A 17,058-nucleotide genomic window follows, 5' to 3' on the forward strand; every position below is an offset into this window, starting at 1 on the left:
GCTAGACCTCGGCTCCGCCACGAAGTGGGAACTGTCCATGGTGCTGAAAGCCTTTGATGGCTTTGGTATATTTCAGCAACACGCTCAAATAGTTTGTGATGTGCTCTTAATAGGGGATTACTCCATTGTATAATGCTCTCTGATTTGAAGCTTCTATAGTCCAAATATAGAAGACCTCATTCCACGTAACTCCCCACTCTCACATTGATTCTACAGTAAGTTTAGGTTGGATTTCTTATTTTAGTATTTCAACTTTAGCTTGTTTGGGGGAGGGGCTGGACATTTAAGGTACTCCTTTTTCAACAATTATTTTATTGCAATTATGAGCAGAAAATTAAATAAAGAAATAAATATAACTTTAATACTGACTAGCTTGATTGGTAATTGACATTTAGCAGTTGGGCAGTGCAAAAGAAGAGGGTTGCCATGGTTACACTAGGCCTCATCCAAGGTCTAGCTTGGGCCTCTTGTCCTCAGTGCCGATTAACAACATGTCAGTCTTCATAATCTCTCTCCAAACAGATACTGGGTCTTCAATATTGGCAATAAAAGAGAAAAAGAGAGAGGTACAGAGAGAAGGGGAAGAGGAGAAAAAAACACAGTGACAATATATTAATCTACCTCTTCTATTGCTCCCTGTGCTGCCCCTTGCGCTCTCAGTCTGGTAACCCTCCCAAATGCCCTGCACAAAACAAACTTATCCATGTCTTCTCTCTTCTAGCCTTGTACCCATTGAGGTCATCTGCCCATTTTTCACCCTTGTTTAAAGAACTATTTTTCAAATTGGTCTTCTCCTCTCTCTGGAATCACATTCCACTTTTTTATCCGTTCATTGTGACTTGGCTGGAAGATGCTCTGGGTAGAACACCAGCCAAATAAAAAATAAATCAATTATAGGTTATTGCCCAAGCAAGAACAATGCTGCCATCCTTCCCTGTGCAGTGTTACTGATATCCTGGAGGACCAAGGGGGTAGCCGTTCATAGTCCTGAAGGATTGCTATCACCTGTGTTTTTAAAGACTGTAGGAAGCCGTGAACTCTGCCAGCATCCCTGCCACCCTGTGGCCATCACCAGACCCCAGCGATCCCACACAGAAGCAGCTCCTGCCTTCTTCAGACCGGGCTGGGATTAGAACCCTCCTGCCTGGGGTTGCCTCCCGCTGAAAGGCATCTGTAACCCAACATCCTACTCTTCCTCCTACCCTTACGGGAAATGGCAGCTGTAATTGCAATCTATAGGGAAGAAGGGGAGTTGGCTGGTCACTAATTAGACACATTAGGCACAGCAGCTGCTAACGAGGGAGGAGATGTGCAGGGAGCTGTCACTTCCAAACCTCAAAGTATTATAACTTGCTACCCACTGTCTGTGTTGGTACTGTCTCCATCTCCTCTCCTTCCCCTCTTTCTTCCTCATACCTTCTGTCTCTGCTTCCTCTCCCTTCTTATTCCGAATCCTTTTTCCATCACTCTCCTCTGTCATTGTCTCCCATTAGCCATTTCTTTCTCTCCATAAACCATATTTCTTTTCAGTTCTGTCTCTCTTCCTCCTCTCTCATATACTATTAGTCTCAGTCTCCCTCTCTTTCTCAGACCCACTCTTTCCTCTGTCTCTCTCTCTCCTCCACTCTTCCCCTCTCTCTCTCTCTCCCATATACTGTCTTACTGTCCGTCTTTCTTGGACGTCTCTCTTTTTTCTCTCCTCTCCAATACCGCTCTCTCTCCCCCATATAGTCTATCTTGGTCCCCCTCTCTTTCTTGGATCCACACTCTCCTCTCTTTCTCTCTCCCAGGTACTGTGTCTCAGTCTCCCTCTCCTTGGATCTTTCTCTTCCTCTTCCTCCCCCCCTCTCTCTCCCAGGTACTGTCTGTCTTAGTCTCCCTCTCCTTGGATCTTTCTCTTCCTCCCTGTCTCTCTCTGTCTCAGTCTCCCTCTCCTTGGATCTCTCTCTTCTCTCTATCTCTTCTCACCCCCCCCCCCCTCTCTCCCGGGTACTGTCTGTCTCAGTCTCCCTCTCCTTTCTTTGATCCTCTCTTCTCTGTCTCTCTCTCTCTCCCACATAGTCTCTCTCACTCTTTTTGACCCCACTCTCTCCCATGTCTGCCTCAGTCTCTCTCTCTCTTTCCTAAACCATCTCTGTCTCCCATATACTGTTTGTTTCGCTCTGTGTCTCTCTACCCTGATCTGTGTGTGTGTGTGTGTGTGTGTGTGTCCCTGTTTCTTTCTCCCCCGTCACAGACTCTTTGCCATCCCTTCATTTTTTTGTATATAATTATGCCCCCTGCCCCCCTCCCCCCCACCAGTGCAGAATGAGTACAGAGAGGGACATTTTTCTGCCTGGTTTCAGATGCACACTCCCATCTCTGCCAGAAAATAATCATCATGTCTTCTCCTCACACATTGTTTCTCTTCTTATTTCTGTTTCCACATGTCAGAGAGAATAATTCTCATCTAATCCTGAAAAGGAAGGTTACTCATCCCTCTGGAAAGGTTCCCAAAAATCAGAATTCTTTTTATGTAATCTGCATATTATGAATGATAATGATAGCGTGGAGAAGTAGAATTAAAATCTGAAAATCTCTCTCTCGCTCTCTGGGCCTTATTCAAAAAGGAATTTTTCCTGTTCCATTCCTTATGTAAAGCAAATTTTATTGAATAAGACCTAATGTGTCTCTCTCTGTCTCACCTCACCTTCTCCCTGTCTCAATCTCTTTCTCTCTGTCCCTCTCTCCCCATCACTCTCTCTTCCTGTCTGTTTCTCTCTTTTGCTCACTGTCTCTACCTGTACCTCTGTCCTTCTCTCTCCATCTCCCTCCCTCTATCTCTCTCTCTTTACTTGTATCTCTGCTCCTCTCTCCCCACCTCTCCTCCCTGGCTCTCTCTCCCCATCTCACATCTCTCCTTCCTTTCTATTTCTCTCTTGATAAAATTAGAAAAATAGAAAAAAAACTGAAAGCTGCAGCTACAAAGGTTAAAAGTAGTACAACAGGTGTGGACGTTGTTTAAAAATACAATCTTGAAGCGCAGTCCAGATGTATTCCATGCATTAAGAAAGGTGGAAGGAAGGAAAAACGATTACCGGCATGGTTAGAAGGTGAGATGAAAGAGGCTATTTTAGCCAAAAAAACATCCTTTAAAAATTGGAAGAAGGATCCATCTGAAGAAAATAGGAAAAAGCACAAGCATTGTCAAGTTGAGTGTAAAACATTGATAAGGCAGACGAAGAGAGAATTTGAAATGAAGTTGGCCATAGAGGCAAAAACTCATAATAAAAACTTTAAAAAATATATCCAAAGCAAGAAACCTGTGAGGGAGTTGGTTGGACCGTTAAATCACCGAGGGGTTAAAGGGGCTCTTAGGATGTTGGGGAGATAACAGTTCCAGAGATGGTTTTCAAAGGTGATGAGTCAGATGAACTGAACCAAATCACTGTGAACCTGGAAGATGTAGGTCAGATTGACAAACTAAAGAGTAGCAAATCACCTGGACCGGATGATATGCATCCTAAGGTTCTGAAGGAATGCAAAAATGAAATTTCAGATCTCTTAGTTAAAATTTGTAACCTTCCATTAAGATTATCCATCGTACCTAATGAATAGAGGGTGGCCAATGTAACCCAAATATTTAAAAAGGGTAATCAGTGGAGTGCCTCAGGGATCTGTACTTGGATCAGTGATTTTCAATATATTTATAAATGATCTGGAAAAGAATACGATAATAGAAGGACTAGAGGCACTCCATGAAGTTAGCAAGTAGCACATTTAAGACTAATCGGAGAAAATTCTTTTTCACTCAACGCACAATTAAGCTCTGGAATTTGTTGCCAGAGGATGTGGTTAGTGCAGTTAGTGTAGCTGGGTTTAAAAAATGTTAGGATAAGTTCTTGGAGGAGAAGTCCATTAACTGCTATTAATCAAGTTTACTTAGGAAATAGCCACTGCTATTAATTGCATCAGGAGCATGGGATCTTCTTGGTGTTTGGGTAATTGCCAAGTACTTGTAAGCCTGGTTTTGTCTCTGTTGGAAAAAGGATGCTGGGCTTGATGGACCCTTGGTCTGACCCAGTATGGCAATTCCTTTTGTTCTTATATTCCCATCTCCTGTTTCTCCCTTTCTCTCTCTGTCTCTCTCTCTCACTGACTGGGTCCTTGCCTCCCCATCTGTCCTTCTTCCTGTGTCTCATTTTGTTTCTCCTTTTTTCCCCCTTTTTCTTTATCTCCTCTCTCTCAGCAAATGGGGCTGGATGAATTGGTGACTAGTTTGAAACTAAGTTCACAAATAAATCATACAAGGGGATCAAAAAGAAATATAACGAAGGCTGGGAAAATTACATAAAAAATAGGGTATATTGACAAAACCTAAAAAAAAAAAGAGTACAATTTATTAAATATCAATCAAATCATACATACATAACAAAAAATAACTATAATATCAAAATAATTAATAAAAAAAACTAAACATGTGCCATCCAGATCAAAAGAAGATCAAATTAACCAATCATACAAATATATCAAAATGACAATTTATCAAATTATATTTTATTATTTGGATAAAATGTATCTAAATAATAGTGTAAAAAACTGAAACTGATAGAGTACCCAATAATGACTCAAACAATTAACATAATACAAAGACTATCAAGAATACCAGACTAGACAAAAGACAGACAAGACAAAACATAGGAAAAATAGAAAAAAGGAAAAAAGGAAAAAAGACATAAAACAAAAACGGAACAAGTAATGAATTAAAAATCTCTAAGAGACTAAAACCCAAACTGAGGTACAAGCCACTCACAAAATTCAAGTTGCAAATAACGCAATTGATCATCATTCTGTGAAGCCTAAAGACGAGATGCATTTTTAGTTTATTCAAAATCATGGTAGATGTAAAAAAAATAATAAAAAAAAAACCACCTCAATCCATCTTTCTTCAGAACCCAATATGTTTTGCCGAAAGAGCCTTCTTCAGGAGTCTGACACTATTATCTAATAAACAGAAACGTGAGATTAGTGTAGCCGGCCAGTGTCTTCGCTCTGGTCTGCAGCGACTCCGGCAATGTGCTGCTACACAGACCCTGCAATTTTTTTTGAGTGGCTTGGACCTCAGTCTTTTGGAGATTTCTAATTGGTTACTTGTTCCATTTTTGTTTTACGTGGGGTTTTTTTTTCTTTTTTATATTTCTAACCCCCTTTTTTCCTATTTTTTTTGACTTGTCCTTTTTCTAGTCTGGTATTCTTGATAGTCTTTGTATTGTATTAATTTTCCATTGGGTCATTATTGGGTACCCTGTCAGTTTATTACACTATTATTCAGATGCATTTTGTGATTTAGATAAAATTTCAATACATTGTCATTTTGATGTATTTATATTATTGGTAATTTGATCTTATTATGATCTGAATGGCACCTATTTAGTTAATTTTTTTATATTATAGTTAGGTCATTTTTGGTTATGTATTTATGATCTGATTGATATTTAATAAATTTAGTAATCATTTTTTAAGTTTTACCAGAATAGCCTATTTGTATAACTAAATACACAAAGCCAAGAGAGATGTAACAAACCATCATAAATTTATGGCAGGAGGAGGAAGCTCAGCTACTATTATGCAGTGAAGCAGTCACTTTATCTCCCTGTGCCTCTTCTAATCCCAGGCTCTGTCACTGACTCTCTGTGTGTGACCCTGGGGGAGTCACTTTATCTCCCTGTGCCTCAGCTCTAACCCCCGGTTCTGTCACTGACTCTGTGAGATCCTGGGGGAGTCACTTTATCTCCCTGTGCCTCAGCTCTAATCCCTGGCTCTGTCCCTGACTCTCTGTGTGTGACCCTGGGGGAGTCACTTTATCTCCCTGTGCCTCAGCTCTAACCCCCGGTTCTGTCACTGACTCTGTGAGATCCTGGGGGAGTCACTTTATCTCCCTGTGCCTCAGCTCTAATCCCTGGCTCTGTCCCTGACTCTCTGTGTGTGACCCTGGGGGAGTCACTTTATCTCCCTGTGCCTCAGCTCTAATCCCCAGCTCTGTCACTGACTCTGTGTGACCCTGGGGGAGTCACTTTATCTCCCTGTGCCTCAGCTCTAATCCCTGGCTCTGTCCCTGACTCTGTGTGACCCTGAGGGAGTCACTTTATCTCCCTGTGCCTCAGCTCTAATCCCCAGCTTTGTCACTGACTCTGTGTGACCCTGGGGGAGACACTAACTCCCTGTGCCTCAGATCTAATCCCCAGCTCTGTTACTGACTCTCTGTGTGACCCTGGGGGAGTCACTTTATCTCCCTGTGCCTCAGATCTAATCCCCAGCTCTGTTACTGACTCTCTGTGTGACCCTGGGGGAGACACTAACTCCCTGTGCTTCAGTTCTAATCTCTAGTTCTGGCACTGGCTCTCTAATTGGCTCTTTTTACCCTCATCTGTCTCTCCGAGAGGCTGCCCAGCTGAGATTTAAGGGCTGCTTGAGAATTACCTAATGATATATTGCCTTGGGCTGCCCTCTGCTGGTGTGACTCCTTGATCATTAAAGTCAGTCAATGTAAGAGAAATGGAGCAGGAAAAACATTGTCTAATCCTGAGAGAAATCCAGCGTTACACTCGCTATAGCAGCAAAACACCTAGCAATCTCATCACCGGACCGGAAACATAACCTGACCAGAGACGATCCGGACCAGCACCAGAACCCAGGAGCTGGTCCCTATCGTATTTTGTCAATTTTGTTTTTATTATGTATGTATATTATGTCATCGCCTAGGCCTTTCTAGTGTTAGGCGATTAATACATTTTAATAAATGAAAAATGAAAGCCGCCTTTGGTATTTCTCTTCCCTGCTTTGCAATTCTTCCCTTTTACCACTTCAGGGGGCAATTTCGGAACTGTCCACAGCGGGACAAAACTCCAGCAGTAATTTGTCACCTACGGATTCTCCACAAGTTTTGGCAGAGAAAGTGCAGGTGTAGACTCACCTTGAAACCTACAAAATTCCTGCTTCCTGTGCAGATGCTTTTTTTTTTGCCTCATGGGGAATTTTGTGTTTGGAATGGAAAACGCAAGGTTGAAATCACTGCCACACAGTATCCATGTTTCAGCAAGCAAGCCCCGTCAAGTCCAGTCAGATCTTCGTGAAGAATAGGACCCTGCTGCAACAGATCCCTGTGCGCTGGAAGCCAAAGCGGCGACTCCGCCAGGAGCTGCCGCAGATCCGCATAAAACCAAGGTCTCCTGGGCCAATCTGGAGCAACCAAGAGCCCCCTCCCTCTGTGGCGCTTGATGTTCGGACTAATGGGCCCAACATGGGCCATGGAGGAAAGGCGTACAGCAACTTGTTTTCCGGCCACTCCTGCACCAACGTATCTATCCCCAACGGCTTCAGGTCTCCCCTGCGACTGAAGAATCACGGAACCTTGCATTGCGAGTAGCTAGAAAGTCTAGAACTGGGAGACCCCAGCGATCCAGAATCGCGCCCATTTTCCTGGCTCCGGACTTTCCCTGCTGAGAAAGTCTGCTCTTACCTCGTCTTTTCCTGCTCTATGCCAAGCTGAGATCATCCGGAGATGTAGTTCGGCCCATTCCATAAGTTGGTCTATCGCCTGCGACACTTGTTGGCGCTTGGTTCCCCACTGCCAATTTATGTAAGTCACAGTCATTGTGTTGTCTGATATTATCCAGACCACTCGACCCTGCAGCCTGTCACTGGACTGTCCTGGCTTCCGAACGATTGATGTTCCAGAGAGACTCTTCTGCATCCCAGCAGCCTTGCTCTGTCAGCTCCCCAACCATGGAGGCTTGCATCCATCATCAGTACTAGCCAGTCCTTATTGGGCACAACAAAATAAATTGAATATTGCCCCGTATTTTCTTGAGACGTGGGCACCGGAATCACAGCCATCAGACTGAGGAGCCTCGCCAATGTATCCTCTACTGCCTGCTTCTTCTGCAGGGAGAGTCCATGAACACGTTCCAAGGAATACTGCAAAACTCTAGTGCATATCCTTCTCGTATCACCTCCAGGACCCACTGATCCGATGTGATCTCGACCCACCTCTGACAGAAGAGAGAGAGGCATCCCCCTACCTCCTGCTCCCGAAGGTGGGTCAGCAAACCATCATTGGGAGGCTCAGGAGGATCCACTACCTCAGCCTGTGCCCCTTCTGGGCTGTCTGGGATGAAAGGACTGAGACCTACCAAAAGGTCGAGTCTTCTGAAAGGTCGCTCCTCTATAGGGTCAAAAATGCTTGGATTCCCTAGCATGACCTCTCATTGCTAAAGGAGCGAGGTGTCTGCTTCATATCCTCCAGTAATCAAGGAACCGATGATTCGCTCCACTTACTGCCAGTTTCTCCAACTGCAAGCCTTTAAAGGGCAATTTTGTGAGGTTAGACTTGGAGGTCGCATTGGCTGACCAATTTCTCAGCCATAACTGACACCTAGCTGCTATTACAGAAGCCACCCCTCTGGCTGAGGTGCGGACAAAAATGCAGCCTGTGTCTGCCAAGAGCGCGGCCGCTGGCTCCATAACTGCCCTGGAATTCACCCCAGAGTCATCAACCTCTTGAGAGGGAAGTAAACAAGAGCGAGCCACCAGGGAACAACAAGAAGCTTATCCGCAAGGCCATCGCCATTGTTTCAACTGCCTGCTTAAGAAAAGTTTCAATCCTCCTATCGTGTACATCCTTCAAGGCTGCTCCTCCCTCCACGGGGACAGTCGTCCGTTTGGGGTCAGTGCATCCACCTTTGGAAAACGTAAACACTCTCTCCCCACCGGATCTTGAGGTACAGGCCTTCCAAAACCCGAGCTCCTTTGAAATTAGCTTCTGGGGCGCCCCACTCAAGATCTTGAGTGGCCTCCATCACAGGGAAAAAAAACCAAGAGGCTTTACACAGAGAAACCAAAATGGGATTTTTCTTTGGCTCAGACATGGAATCTGCCCCAGGTACTCCCAGCAGAAATCAGGGCCAGCAGTTCATTTCTATGGAAGAACCAAGGCATAGTCCTATACGGTTCTAATCCTGGAGGAATTTCACCATCCTCAAGAGAGTCAGGATCAACATCATCATCCATGCACCTGGATCTCTATCGGGCAGTCCCACTGCCGCTCAAGGAGTAGGTCCAGGCAAGGCTCTCACCTGCGACTCTGCCCTGGGAGCACTGGACAGGGCTGAGGGCTGCACCTGAAGAAAAGATTGCAATCCCTGGAACAATTCTACCCAGGAAAATGTAGAAGTATCCAGAACAGGAGGTACCTGAGGCTCAACTTGGATGCACAGACTCCTAGGCCTGCCTAAGCGTCCAAGAACTTGATGCAAAACTTGGACGCACAGCTAGACGCACACACACCGAACTGACAGTCCTGTAGAGGGCAGCCTAAAGAAAGCATGCAAAACGCTGTTGAGGCCCACCATGCGGCCCGCTGCGAAAAAGCCTCTGAGCGGGGCCTAGCCTACAGAGGCTGCTCAACCCATCAGGCTGCCCACGACCCTCGACCTCCCACAGAGCGGGATAAACGTTGGAACGGCGCGCCAAGCATGGAGGCTAGGGGAAGGAGGAAGGCCTACAGCAAAAAACCCTTCTTCTCTGTATTTCTTTTTTTTTTTTTTTTAACTTACCTGAGCTCGGCCTTACCTGGCTGAGTACGGAGACGGTCTCCGGCTGCTGGGGGAGAGGGCATTTGCTGTCACCGCTGCGCTCGGCTTCCTGCATCCACTGCCTTTAAGCTGTTTAACAGCTAAGTCCACGCCAGCTGAAAAACCGGCTACCGGACCAAGGCACTCATCTGAGGGACCACGGAAATCACCTCAGGAATTCTCAACTGAGGGAGGGACCTTTTGGGAACACCGCAGGAGAGTGGGGAGAATTTATTTTCCTTAATTCTCCTTTTTTAAATCAAAACAATCCCCAGTAGAGAGATGCTCGTCTACCATCTGCTGGAGATGGAGAAAACTGGCAGGCTGATGTCACTGCAGGGGTATAGCGGAATAATAAATAAATAAAATACATATATATACTGGGTCGACAGTTTGCTCCGTCTCCATCTGCTGGTAGAGGTGCATAACCCACTTGTTCTGGATTCATCTGAAGTGCCGAAAAGCAGAATACAAATCAAATAAATGAATCCAGTGAAGGTGAGGGAGAAGGCAGTCTGATCCGTGCAGTAACCTGTTATGGACACAAGGTGGCAGCACGGTACAGCAGGGGAGGTTATGCTGTCTCTGTACGAGCCACCCTGATCACTCATCGCCTGTGCTAGCATCCCCAGGACAGTACCACAGGGCTGAGGATGGGGAGAAATAGGGCAACAGGCTGCTCACTCTGAGCAGAGGGGTCCAGCTATATGGCCCTGGCTGCCCATCCTATGCCTCCAACTGTGAGACCCAGATTCCAATCCCTCCACCACAGGGCCGACGCAAAGCTGTTAGGCCCCCTAAGCGAAACTTACAGCCTGCCACAGCCTTCCCCCCCCCCCCCCCCCCACACACACACACCTCCCTGTCACTCCTTCCCCAAACACAATTAAAAATTATGCTTTTATAATAATAGATTTAACCTGAACAAGAACATTTAGAGGACCATATTCAGACAGTCTGGACAGCATAGTTAGCCAGATAAATGTAGCTGGCTAAGGCCTAGATTTATCATTTTGCAAAAATAGCTTCAGGTACCATATTAGAGAGAGAGAAAGAGAGAGACAGAGAGAAAGAGAGTGACAGAAAAAGAGAGAGAGTGTGAGAAAGAGAGAGAGAGAGAGAGAAAGAGACAGAGAGAAAGAGAGAGAAAGAGAGACCCTTTATAAGGCTCTCATATAAGTAAACTATTTATACCACTGTAAGAGGGGCAACTAATAACTCGGGGTGAGGTTTTGGAGTGGTCTAGTTTTTGTGGGGCAGCTAGGTCAAGAGTGCATTGTACAAATCCCATCTTTTTATACCTTTCATGACTCCAAATCACATAAAATCCTCACTGATGTCTACTGTGCCGTTCCTGCCTCTGACTGTGCATGTAAAAACCCCCCCCCCCCAAAACCTAGCCCCGAGTTCAGAATGCCCCCTCTTACAGAGCTATAAAATGCTGACCACTATGTCACCCTCCCCAGAGGCTCCCTCTCTCCCTCTCCTCACCCCCGCCTGATGTTTCCTACAAATCCCCATTCAGCTCCAACGCGCAGCTACTGCAGGCACAAGGCCAGGAAGAAAGGCGCAGTCATTTCCGGCGTTAAAAACCCACCACGCCGTGCCTCACGTTATGCGCGCCCCATTCTCATTTACTCCGCCCAAACTCCTCCCACTTCACTACATTTTTCAGATTTGCACTCGCATCTCGCGATGCGTTATTTATCGCGCGCGTTAGGGCTCCAACGTCCGCGATAAGGCCCTAGGTTTGGAGGGATATTCAGTGCAGCCGAACAACTTTCACAGCTCTTTGGCCTGAGCAGACTTAGCCGGCGAACTCCTCTCCGCCCAGTTACGCCCCCGTTACGCTAAATTCTAGCCACCTAACTAATTACCCAACTAGAATGTAGGCAGATATGCGCCCAAATATTCGTTTAGCCAGCTGATTTGTGGGTTACACGGCTAAAATGTTTTTGAACATGAACCTAAATATCACATTTATATTATAATGTTCCATGTAACGCTCTTTTGCATTGTTTTTTGTTCATTGTAAACCGGTCTGATTTGTAATTTTTTACAAGAAGGTCGGTATATATAAATAAATAAATAAATAAATAAATAAATAAAATATTATTATATTTACATGCAGTGCTGTAAAACCCTGCAAAACATAAGAGAGACTCTTGGAATTAGTGGTAGGTCTACTGTAATGTGTGCTGGGTGTGGGCTTAGCCCTCAGAATTTATTTATTTAGCATTTTTTTTTATATACCGAGGTATAGCAGAGTTGCCTTCACTCCGGTTTACAATTATAACAACCAGTTACATTAAAAAATTTAGAATTTAAAAATTTAAAATGAACAAACTGGAAACTGTCGTATAATATTAGAATAAACAAAACAAGATATACCAAAGGTTAGGTACACTGAAAAAAAAACTGAGTTCAAACATAATAGGAGGGATCTGTAGTAGGAAGCAGGAGAAATTGTCAAAGAGGGAGATTGAAAGTTAGAAGGCTATGGTATTATGTTTTGAGATCATTGTGCGTGCTGTCATAATGAGAATGGCTGAGAAGCCAGGCTTTTAAGTCTTTTTTAAAAGATTTAGGGTTTTCTTGAACGGTGAGGTACTGTGGCCGATGATGGATATGGCTCTGTTTCTGGTGGAAGAGAGTTTGGCCTGAGGAAGTGATGGAGTCACTAGTTGTAGTTTACTAGATGTTCTCGTCGTGCGTAGAGAACGATGGATGTGTATGATGTCATCAAGTGCAGTGTAGTCAGGTTTGCGAATTGCTTTCTGAAGTATTGAGAGAACTTTGAATTCTATTCTTTTCTCAATTGTGAGCCATTGTAGTTGGTTTAGAACAGGTGTGATGTGTTCAGATTTTTTTTTACCCCTCAGGACTCTGGCAGCAGCATGTATCCCGATTTGTAAGCCCAAGATCTTATAGCGTGCACAGCTGTGTAGTGGTTTCAGAATCTGACGGACTGAAACTTGCCCGATATTGGAGGGGAGCCGTTCAGAAACTTGCTTTGATGTGGTTTCTTTTTTTCAGCGATCAGCTTGCTACACAATTAAATTGAAGCCAGCAAGAAACGGCTACAAAGTATCAAGGAGGCAATGTTACAACTTCTCAAAACTTATTGCTGAGGTCTAGCCAAAGCAATGCAGGCCTCTCTTCAGTCGGTCAGATTCTGAAACCACTACACAGCTGTGCACGCTATAAGAGTTTGGGCTTACAAATCGGGATACAAGTTACCGATATGGACAGATGTTTTTGCATCAAGTGAAATATTCTGGTTATCATTGGTAAAGAGATGCAGAAGGGATTATTTACATCATCCCCATTATAAAAACATAATTCCAATAAAGAAAATTGATTTCACAGCAGTTTTGAGAATTTAAAACAATTTGCACCATTGGCATTTTATTTTAAAGTGGAATAAGAGACTTACAAAAATGGGCCGGTGATTGAACTTACGGGTTTAACAATTTTAGGTCCAGACCTAAGATACCAGTTCTGAGGCCTTGTCTCTTTATTATAAAAAAACACACAAAATAATTTAATTAAAAATAGTAAAATAAAAAATTGAGATTAATTTAAGAATTTGAGATTTTGAATAAAGATTACACATTTTTAACAGGGACTTATATTGGTGACCCATGATAGGTGTTTTGAATTGGATTCTAACTGATCCCCTTTCTATTCTGAGGTCACTGACACACACTGACACACACTGACATACACTGACACACACTGACATACACTGACACACACTGACATACACTGCCTCCCCCTCCCCCTCTCAAGCGAGTCCAGCGGAAACGGGGCTCATTTTTCTTGAGGGGGGGGCTGCTGCTACTCCTCCTTCTGCGCTGCAACACCGCATGGGTTCGGTGCCGGTGCCGGTGCTTCTGCTTCCTGCCACGGTCCAGAGACCGCGCGGACCCACCCCTTCCTGTTCTGCCGGGGAGGACCCCCATTTCCTGTTCCCACCTGCACGGACCCACCCCTTCCTGTTCCCACCTGCGCGGACCCCCTCCCCTTCCTGTTCCGCCGGGGAGGACCCCCGTTTCCTGTTCCCACCCGCGTGGACCCCCTCCCCTTCCTGTTCCACCCCCGCGGACCCCCTCCCCTTCCTGTTCCACCCACGCGGACCCCCTCCTCTTCCTGTTCCCACCCGCGCGGACCCCCTCCCCTTCCTGTTCCACCCGCGCGGACCCCCTCCTCTTCCTGTTCCCACCCGCGCGGACCCCCTCCCCTTCCTGTTCCCACCCGCGCGGACCCCCTCCCCTTCCTGTTCCGCCGGGGAGGACCCCCGTTTCCTGTTCCCACCCGCGTGGACCCCCTCCCCTTCCTGTTCCACCCCCGCGGACCCCCCCCCTTCCTGTTCCACCCGCGCGGACCCCCTCCTCTTCCTGTTCCCACCCGCGCGGACCCCCTCCCCTTCCTGTTCCACCCGCGCGGACCCCCTCCTCTTCCTGTTCCCACCCGCGCGGACCCCCTCCCCTTCCTGTTCCCACCCGCGCGGACCCCCTCCCCTTCCTGTTCCGCCGGGGAGGACCCCCGTTTCCTGTTCCCACCCGCGTGGACCCCCTCCCCTTCCTGTTCCACCCCCGCGGACCCCCTCCCCTTCCTGTTCCACCCGCGCGGACCCCCTCCTCTTCCTGTTCCCACCCGCGCGGATCCCCTCCCCTTCCTGTTCCGGTGGGGAGGACTCTTCCCCCCTCGTGCTCCAGCGGAACTTGCTGGGTAACCTGACGTGGATCAGGCGGTGTGGGGCGCAGCCTCACATCCTCAGGAGAGGGTGCGGGGAGATGACCTGAAAGGGAGAGGGTTGGGAGCTGAGATAAAGGGAGATGCAAGATTAAAACAGAAGTGGAGGTTGGGATGGGGAAGAGGGACAGAGGATGAGAGAGGAAGGACGTGGGCTCATCTCATGCCATTGTGTGGCCTGACTGCCATTAGCTCCCTTTTTGTTCTTGAATCATTTGGGTTTTTTTTGTGGTTTTGGCTCATTCCTGCTGACACACAGCAACTTTCCTTTTCACTGTCACCCCCATCCATCTCTCTGTGTCTCTCTCACACACTCACGCCCACCTGCTCTCTGCCCTCCTCCCCTGCCTCTCCCTCAGACATTTCCAGAAGAAAACTGGGGGGGGGGGGGGGATCAGGAATGCCCTCCCTTGTTTCCAGAGCTCACAGGGAGCCAGCAGAGATCACTCAAAGTGAGACCTAAGCCCCACAGCCTGGGGTAAAAGTCCACCCAGTGCTGCCAGCTCCAGCCCTAAGGGGGTTTGCCCATAAGCTCCGGCTCTTCCATTTGAGCTTCAGTCCCCCGGAAAGCGTCCCAGCTTCTTAAAAACCCAAAAGGTTTGTGTCTGCTTCTCTAGTCCTCTCCATCCTCGTCAGTCGCGTTCACCCACAGACCCGGTCCCCCGAGGAGTTCGCAGCCGGAATGATCCGAGCAACCCAGAGATCCAGGGCCGGGTGTGAACAATTACTGCCCTGCCCCCCTCCTCGTGCCTTTTCTGGTTTCATGCATCGTTTTTATTGTCTTCACAATGCAGAGCCAGTGTCCTTAGGCGAACCTTACAGCCTTGTGCACAGTGCACACCCCACCCACAGCCTTATCCACACACAATTAAAAAGTGTGCATTTATAATGACAGATTTTACTGCAAGGGGACATGCAAAGTACAGTCTTTTGACATAAAAATATCACCACAACATGTAGGTCATACTTATATGCACTGCTGTGGTGCCAGATCGAAAACCCTGCAAAAAAAGGGACACATGGAACCCATATGGTACTAAGCCTATTGTAGTGTGGGCTTGGCCCTCAGAAAGCCAGGAGTAAACTGAATTACAATATAGTACAGGTTTCATAATAAATCAGCATTAACTGCCAGCAAGCCTACCTATGAAAAAAGGCAACACAAGGAAAACAAAACAAATCAGGCTGCTATAGATCCCTACACAGAAACTACCGGCCAGCAGAATCCCTCAACAACAAATACAGAATAGGGGACAACAAGTTAGAAATAGAAATGTGTAGAGAAAAACTGAACTGGAAACCCCAAGAAACCAGACTCTGCATGCAGTGCAACAATGGAAAAAAAAGCAGACCATTCCTCCAAAAAAATCAAACAATAAAATCAAGAAATATAAATCATCAATAACAATAAAACCATACTAATAAAAAGAATATTTCATAACAGCTGATGAATAGTACATCCATCAATTAAAAAAACTCATATGAAAATGTTAAAAATGTTCCTAAATAATAAAATATTCCAAAACAGCAGACACATCAAATAATACCTAATAATTACATTTGAAAAGGATAAAGTTATCCTTTGCTCTCCATACCTGGGACTTTTTCATTGCCAGTCACCCTGAGATTGTTGTGGATCAGTGGAGGGGGAAGGGGGAAACTTTCTCCTTCTCTCTCATACGCACACGTTTATTTTCCCTCATTCTCTCTCTGTCACACGCACACCCTCTCTCACTCGCATATGCTGTCTCTCTCATACACATCCCTCTTGCTCTCTCTCACATACGTATTACACACACACTCTGACTCATGCTGGGCTCTCTTCAGCCACCTCTACCAGCAGTCCCTTCAGCTTTGTATCTTCAGCTGCTGGCAGGATGGGCTCCACCATGCCCTCTCTTGTCCTCATTTCTCCAGCCATGGCAGCCCCGCCAGGCTCTCCCTATCTCAGCTGCCAGCACCACTCCCCAGATGCACCACCCTGTGTAATTGCCCGTTAGCACCGGGCCCTGCATTTAAATAACTTTTTTTTTTTTTAAGATGATCGAGTTATGAGTGAAAATGGACAGCAGCCAGGATTGAGAACCTGATGGTTGGCACGACTGCTCACATGTTTCAGACTCGTGCTTAATTTGGCTCCCTTTTTTATGTTTTAGAGCAGTTTAGAGCGATAAAAGAGATGCACCGGGGTAAAGCTCAGGCCCAGCTCAGCCTGTGCCCGACGGGCTGGAGTTGATGGCAGCTCTTGTCCATACGGCAAACTCCCGGAGACTCGCACTGGCCTCTTCTGACTCTAAACTGGTGGAGAAGGGGGGGGGGGATCATAATCCTCATCCCCAGGGAAACCAAATCAGATGGCACCCCAGTCCTAGGCTGACGTGGTGGCATTTACTGACAACTCAGGAAAACCTGACCCAGCTGTTGTGAGCGACAGGAGCAATGCAGGAATTAAGGCATTCAATGACTTTCATTTGTTAAAATCGTTTATTTAAATACAAAAAGAGAATTTTGGACCTGATCGTAGGGGGCTCTATGGCCAGGGCGGCCATCTTGATTCAAACTGCCTACCAGCAGCTTGACCCCGCCCACCTGACCCCCTCTGGTGGCAGGGGGACTGGTAGCCATTTTGAATGAGGTGCATGCTCTCTCACACACTCACACACACATTAAATAGAGCAAAGAGAGAAAA

Source organism: Rhinatrema bivittatum, chromosome 16 (assembly GCF_901001135.1).
Source record: "Rhinatrema bivittatum chromosome 16, aRhiBiv1.1, whole genome shotgun sequence".
Lineage (NCBI taxonomy): Eukaryota > Metazoa > Chordata > Amphibia > Gymnophiona > Rhinatrematidae > Rhinatrema > Rhinatrema bivittatum.